Below are 7,023 nucleotides of genomic sequence, written 5' to 3' on the forward strand. Positions count from 1 at the left end.
AGTCCAAGTAGTCTTCGGAATATGTTCCTTTGCATAGCTGGATTTCACATTTTTAAACATAACAGGCAAAGTAATAGTCCGACTGCAAAACAAATCAATAGGGTCTTATGTGGCAATTAGACCTTCCATTTGACACTGATTTTATGAAAATCGGTACAGCCATCTCTGAGAAACATGAGTGAGATTAAACAGTCTTCAGAACACGTTTCTTTTCATAACTTTTGAACCACAAGTTCAATCTTTATGAAATTCAAACTTAAGGGTTTTATAGGTAGCCAGTTCTTTTGAGATCAATTTTGTTCAAATCGGTTGTGTAGTTTCTGAGATATTGATGTTTAATGATTTTCACATAACCTAACCTCTAACCTCATAACATAACCTCTAAACTACAAATCCGATTACAATGAAATTCAATAGGGTTTTATGGGGCAACAAGACCTTTTATTTGCAATTAATTTCATGAAAATCGGTCCAGCCATCTCTGAGAAAAGTGAGTGAGAATAAAAATCTGCACATACACACACACACACATACAGAAAATGCTCAGCTCGTCGAGCTGATTCGAGTGATATATGCCATTCGGCCCTTTGAAGCACTTTTATACTTTCGGTTTTGCAAGTGATTGCTATACCTTTCTAGGAGAAAGGCAAAAACTTAAACGGCTTATAAAATATTTTGTTATAAAAAGTCAATTTTTAGTTTTGATTTATTGATATAAATTTTGCTATTTTAAATTCACAACAAGCCCAAAGAAAAAGATTTTTCACCAGTTTTTTTTTGCATGATTTTTTTAAAATGCATTAAAAAGCCATGGCTATAATACATTTTCATCGTGAAACAGTGATGAACTTGAAATAGTTTTTGTTGAAAAAATATTCTCTTATGAGTGCCTATTTTGAAATGTCGAGAAGAGTTTTAAATTTGCGTGATTTTTCAAAAATCCATCAAAAAGTTTGCATGGCTATAAAAAAATTTCAACGTGGAACAGTAATGAAGTTTTTGTTAATTTTTTTTAAGCACAGTTTGAAATTCTGAATATGACATATCACGTACATTATTTTTTCATTTAAATTTCAGTTGCTTTTGACGTAAACCACGATTTTGTTTGTGAGTTATGTGCGATATTGTTTAAATTTGCTTGGAATATTATGGAATTTTCTACCATAAGCGATAGCGACAATTCTTTATATGTGATTCGACATAAATTTTGGCACTTTTTTCTAGCTGTGTAAACTATACGCATGTAGTCTTTGGTAGGTACCATTGTTGACAAAAATAATATCTAGTTCCAATCGACTCAAGTTTGCTAAAATGCACGTTGATAAGCCAAAAAATGGCGAAATGTTTTATGAACGGATGAGTCCAAAATAGTTCTGTTGAGATCAAAAGGCTGTCGTCAGTACGTGAGACCTCCACTTAACACGAAGTATCAACCGCAATACACGATTAAGAAAGTAAAACATGGTAAAGCAGAAAATATTGTATGGGGATGTTTTTCCTTCTACCAGTTTTGTCTGAATCATCCAGATTCTTGAACATGTACCCAGAAAGCCAGATTTGACGCCAATCCTAAAGATTTTCCATAAATAATCTAGATTTTATTTTCTCTGTCTCGCAAAAGGTTATTACTTCAAATTTTGTACAAAATTTCGCATTTCTTCCACCTCAAATGGAATCCAGAACGGAGAGATCTTCGTTGAGCTTGAAGTCTCTTGCAATAACGGTTTTGCTCGCCAATTTTTTTCCAAAGCTGGTATCCATTCGGAGCGTAGCTAATCGTTACCATTCCTCTGCTCTTGGTGTCTAAAGTCGTTTCTCTGCTGGTTCGGGATCTATGTCATAGCATTACATCTCAAAATACTGTTATTTTCTGGTTTCACGTTTATAATTCCAGTTACAGCCACCGTAGGACAACCGTTCAGAAGGTGCGTTGCCGTCGGAGCCAATTCCGACCACAACATCTCCACAGCTTTTGAATTAGGCAGAATGATTAAACGATTATAACAAACAGGTAACACAGATATATCTGAACTTGATAGAAATAACAAAGCCTGTAATATTCTTGATATGCCAGAATGATAAAATTACAGAAATCAAATTCTGTTATACACTTGAATGTTCAAAAGTGTTTTGTTAAAGTATATTTATAATACAATTTATTATTCAATTAACAAAATAATGTACATTCTAACTAATTCTGATCTTTTTCTGCCAAATATCTTACAAAACTTACGGGAACAGAGTTTCTATCAGCTGGAGCAGCCTTGTTCAATTTTTGTAGCGGAAATGACAGCGATATATTTTGTATGTCAACGAATTCTAACTTATCCTCCAAAGGAATATTTGATTTGTACAGACAGCTTTAGCTCTCTTGTTGCTTTGCGTAGCATCAAAGTTAACAGTAAGACAAACCCCATATCTTTTGAGCTATGAACTTATCTGAACTTATCAATAAAAGATATGATTTGAAGTTTCTTTCGGTTCCATCTCATTCACATATTATTGGGAATGAACATGCTGACAGTCTAGCCAAAAAAGGTGCGATGAAGGGTGAGATTTTTGAAAGAAATATTGAATGTACAGAGTTTTTCCCGGAAATAGCCAAAAGGGCTTATGACCACTGGCAACAAATATGGGATGAAGATACAATGGGCCGTTACTGTTTTAGCATATTTCCAAACGTTAGCAAGAAACCCTGGTTTCATTTGCTAAATGTGGACAGAACATTCATACGTGATATGACCCGCATAATTGTGAATCACTACTGCTTGAACTCTCATCTTCACAGAATAAAACTCACGGAAAGCAACATGTGTCCTTGCGGCAAAGGCTACGAGGACATCGACCACTTGACTTGGGATTGTGAATTGTACGCAGAGTACCGAGCTGAACTCATGACCTCTCTTGAGAGCAAAAGCAGAAGTAAAATGCCTATCCGCGATTTACTGGGACTTAAAGATATCGAAGCCATGAAGATATTACACAGATTTCTCAAAAGAACGAAAATAAAATTATGAAATGCTTAGGTTAAGTTTTGTTTGCGATTATAATATTTCGTAATTGCATATTTAATTAACTATAATTTTACATTTGTAACATGATACACGGCTCTGTGATGGTAAATGCCAATTGAGGCTAAAATAAACGTTGCAAATTAAAAAAAAATCTTACAAAACTTGCTATAATTTATGATAATCAGTAAATAATTTTGATAGGAATTTTGATGTTTTAACTATTAACAAGACCAAGTTCAGAACTCAAGTTGATACAAAAAAAGTAGGAGGTTGTATCCAAGACACGATCGCAAAAATGACGTAGAACTACGTACACTATTAACAAATGCATTGAGTGTTTCATTACCACAACTGTTTTTATCAAAGTTTTATAGCGCTTTTTTGGCTGTATTGAGCGCTATAAAACTTTGATAAAACCAATATTTTTACTTGGGTAATGAGTTATAATGTCTACTAATGAAGGGTTGTGAATTTCGTGAACCGGATTCAGCAGTTAGCAGATCGTGCCGAGTTAAAAATCATACACAGCACACACACACAAATCATACCATATCATAGACACACACACATCATACCATATCATTATACCATACACACATCATACACACATACACACATGATACCATATCATACACACACAGCAAGCAAGCGACCAATCAGAGGACGTTATTTTTATTTCCACAAGGCTCGACAATTTTCAATAGTGCAATAGTTCGTAGATTCAAACAACATTTTTCTGCATTTGGGCAGATGCGTGTATAATTTTCCAATCGATTGCTGCAAGAATGAAGAAAATCGGTTGAAAAGCAACCGACCTATAAGCATTTGAAAAGGGACAAATTTCGTCCCAGTTTTTCAGTTTGCATTCCTGTGTGGTATGCTAAAGTCAATCGTAGTTCTACGTCAAAAGTTCGTAACAAAATATCAAGATTTGTTATAATCCTAATATTTTTGACTGATCGGGTTTTGAACCTCGTTTTCCTGTGGGGTTCCTTGATTCTTATAGTAGTTGAATTGTTCATTTGAATAATATTCACGGTCTTGGTCCACGGCGAGACTTTTATCTGCAACTGAGTTATATCTATTGCTTCATAGTCCTTGAAACATTGGAACACCTTTGACTTGCGCTTGATAGAGGACAACGATGTGCGCCCCCTGCTTTGTCATGAGTCGCAGAATCCAATTAAATCCAGCTACTTTACAAAACCAAGGGTCATCTCGTGTTTTGCAGATGGTTCAGCGTTTGTTGACTCTCATGACCCATACGACGATGCCACAACTAGCTTATCTCGGCTACGAAGATATGGGTTTGCCCAAAAGAAACGACACCCAAAGTCAGCACCTACATATTGCCTCGTAGGTACTGTCCTTCTTGAACTCCGCTCAATCCTGGCCTTCGCGAACAGTGAATAGTACATGATTACCATCTTGTGTTGTGAGGCCATTTTGACCGAGAGCAAGTTTTCCCAAACATATTCCTTTGTTAGACATATCTTGAACCATACTCTCTTGGCCACATCGAAAATTAAATCATCTTAACACCGTCGAATGCTTTTTCTATGTCTAAAAGAGCAGCTCCAGGGAAATAACCTTCAGATTTGTTAGCTCGTATCATATTAGTAACTCTGAGCAATTGATAAGTTGTGGAATGCCCAAGTCGAAATCCAAACTGTTCATCTGCAAAAATTGAATTTTCGTTGATGTGTTGCATCATTCTGTTTAAAATAATTCTCTCGAACAGTTTACTCATTGAAGAAAGCAAACTGATTGGTCGATAACTTGAAACTTCAGCTGGATTCTTATCCGGTTTTAAAATTGGAGTAATTTTTGCATTTTTCTATAATTTGGGAAAATATGCAATTTTGAAGCAACAATTGAAAATTTTTACTAAAAGTTCTATTGTGCTCTCAGGAAGATGTTTGATTAATATGTTAAAGATACCATCGTCACCAGGTGCTTTCAAATTTTTGAGTTTTTAATAAATGATTTGATCTCATTCAAGTTAGTTTACATTGGATATGTTTAATTTTTGCATTTAACTATGATGTTACTGTTTGTTTGTTTGTCGACTGTAGCGGTAAATTATGTAGATTTATCCGCTTATTATTTATGTTGGTACCGATGCAGATAAATTAAGCAAAAACATGGGGGGGGGGAGGGGGATTGTGTCTGCGTTACTTATTGTTACGTAGGGGGGAGGGGGGTAGTAGAGACAGTTACGTAACTGTGATGTTTCCTCGAAATCGAGAATTTCGGAGGGGGGTCAGGCTGTTCAGCGTTACGTAATTTTAGGGGGGGAAGTCAAATCGAACGTTACTTATCGTTACATAGGGGGGGGTCTGAAATCTAGATTTTTAGCGTTACGTAATTCGTGTACGACGCCTTAGATTCTTAGACACTAAAGCCAAATTTATGCAAAAATTCCAAACCTCAGAATACGCCTTAATAAGCGGATTGTACATAGTAGGTGCAGTTAGTTTTAAGCTGTATATAGTAGTCTTAAGTGTTTTCTTTTCTTTTCTAGGACAAGCGCCACCAAACTGGACAATCTAGAAGTAAAATCTCCAAAAATTCGAAAGCATAGTAAAACAGCAACCAAAACTCAACAACCAGAGATGAAAACAGTAATGTGAATCACTTAAGCCTGTAGTACACTCTTTGTCTAATGGTCAAATATTCGACCTTCTGACATAATGGTCAAATTTATTTGACATCATGGTTGTTGTTTGCCCGTGTTTGTCCCATGTTAAAATTGGAGAGTGACAAATAATTATCTTTGACCAAATTTTTATCCGTCAAAAAGTGACAAATATTTGACGCTCGATCAAAGAGTGTACTACAGGCTTTAAACTTGTGAAAACGTGTAAGATACCGTCTGCCGGGGTGAGATTAAGCCAAAACGGGAAATGTTTGTATGTTAAATTACTTGAGATTCCTAGAACCTAATACCTCAAATTCAATACTTTATGAATCATGACATATTTATTCACAACTTCAAATAGAATATAGATAACATCAGGGAACTGTTTCACTTAAATAATGTTTCAAAGTACAGGGTGAAAAACATGCGCAAATAACGTTATCCCAAAATGTCCCAGGCAAACCAACCCGTTCAAGAAATCACATCAACTTACTGCTCAGTTGGTACGTTAGGATGTCGTCTCGAATGTGTTGAGGAAACATTATGCGTTGAATCTGTCTTGGCTCAGAAAATAATGTTTTTCCAAACTGTACACTTTTCGAGCCCTTTTGGGGTGAGATTGGGCCAAGCTATAATGAACGGTGCAGTGTGCGGAATTCATATTCACGACAAAATTATATCAGTATACACCATAACACTTGCATTGTTTACATAGGGTATGTTGTCTAGCTATGGTATTATTTGAAATAATGACTAAAAGCTTGAGAACAGTAAGCTAACAACTGTTAAATGGAAATTTACAATGACTGATATTACTTATGGAATGTGACAAAATTTTGTACATCTTTTCTATATAAACTGATGACTTTTTCAGCGAGGAAGGAGGGTTGTGGGTACGTTTCCAGCGGTTTTGAGATCTCTAATGGAATATACAGTGGTCAATGACACATAATAATTAAAACGAAAAGTCTTCTCAGGCCTTATGTCCTAACGTATTTCCTTTCTAAGCTACCTGGAGACGCCACTATGTGTATAGATACTGTCTATAAGCCACGTTCTCATAACTGGTTACTCCAGATATCGATTTGAACCAGTCATACATTTTTCTATAATTCATTTGAAACGTAGTTTCTGGTCAACCCCCTACAGCCCCTTGATAGTCCACGTTGTTTATGGTCGTCCCTATACTTACTGTTCATTAAACAAGTATTAAATTCAACTTATTGTTTTTGGCACAATCCCACCCCATAGAAGGGGTGAGATTAGGCCAAAGTTCATTTAATTTTAGCAAAATTATAGTTTATCGTAACTTAACCATATTTGCGGCAGTCGTTAACTAAACATTTAAGTGTGCATTGGCGTGATTTG

Source organism: Wyeomyia smithii, unplaced genomic scaffold (genome assembly GCF_029784165.1).
Source record: "Wyeomyia smithii strain HCP4-BCI-WySm-NY-G18 unplaced genomic scaffold, ASM2978416v1 HiC_scaffold_77, whole genome shotgun sequence".
NCBI lineage: Eukaryota > Metazoa > Arthropoda > Insecta > Diptera > Culicidae > Wyeomyia > Wyeomyia smithii.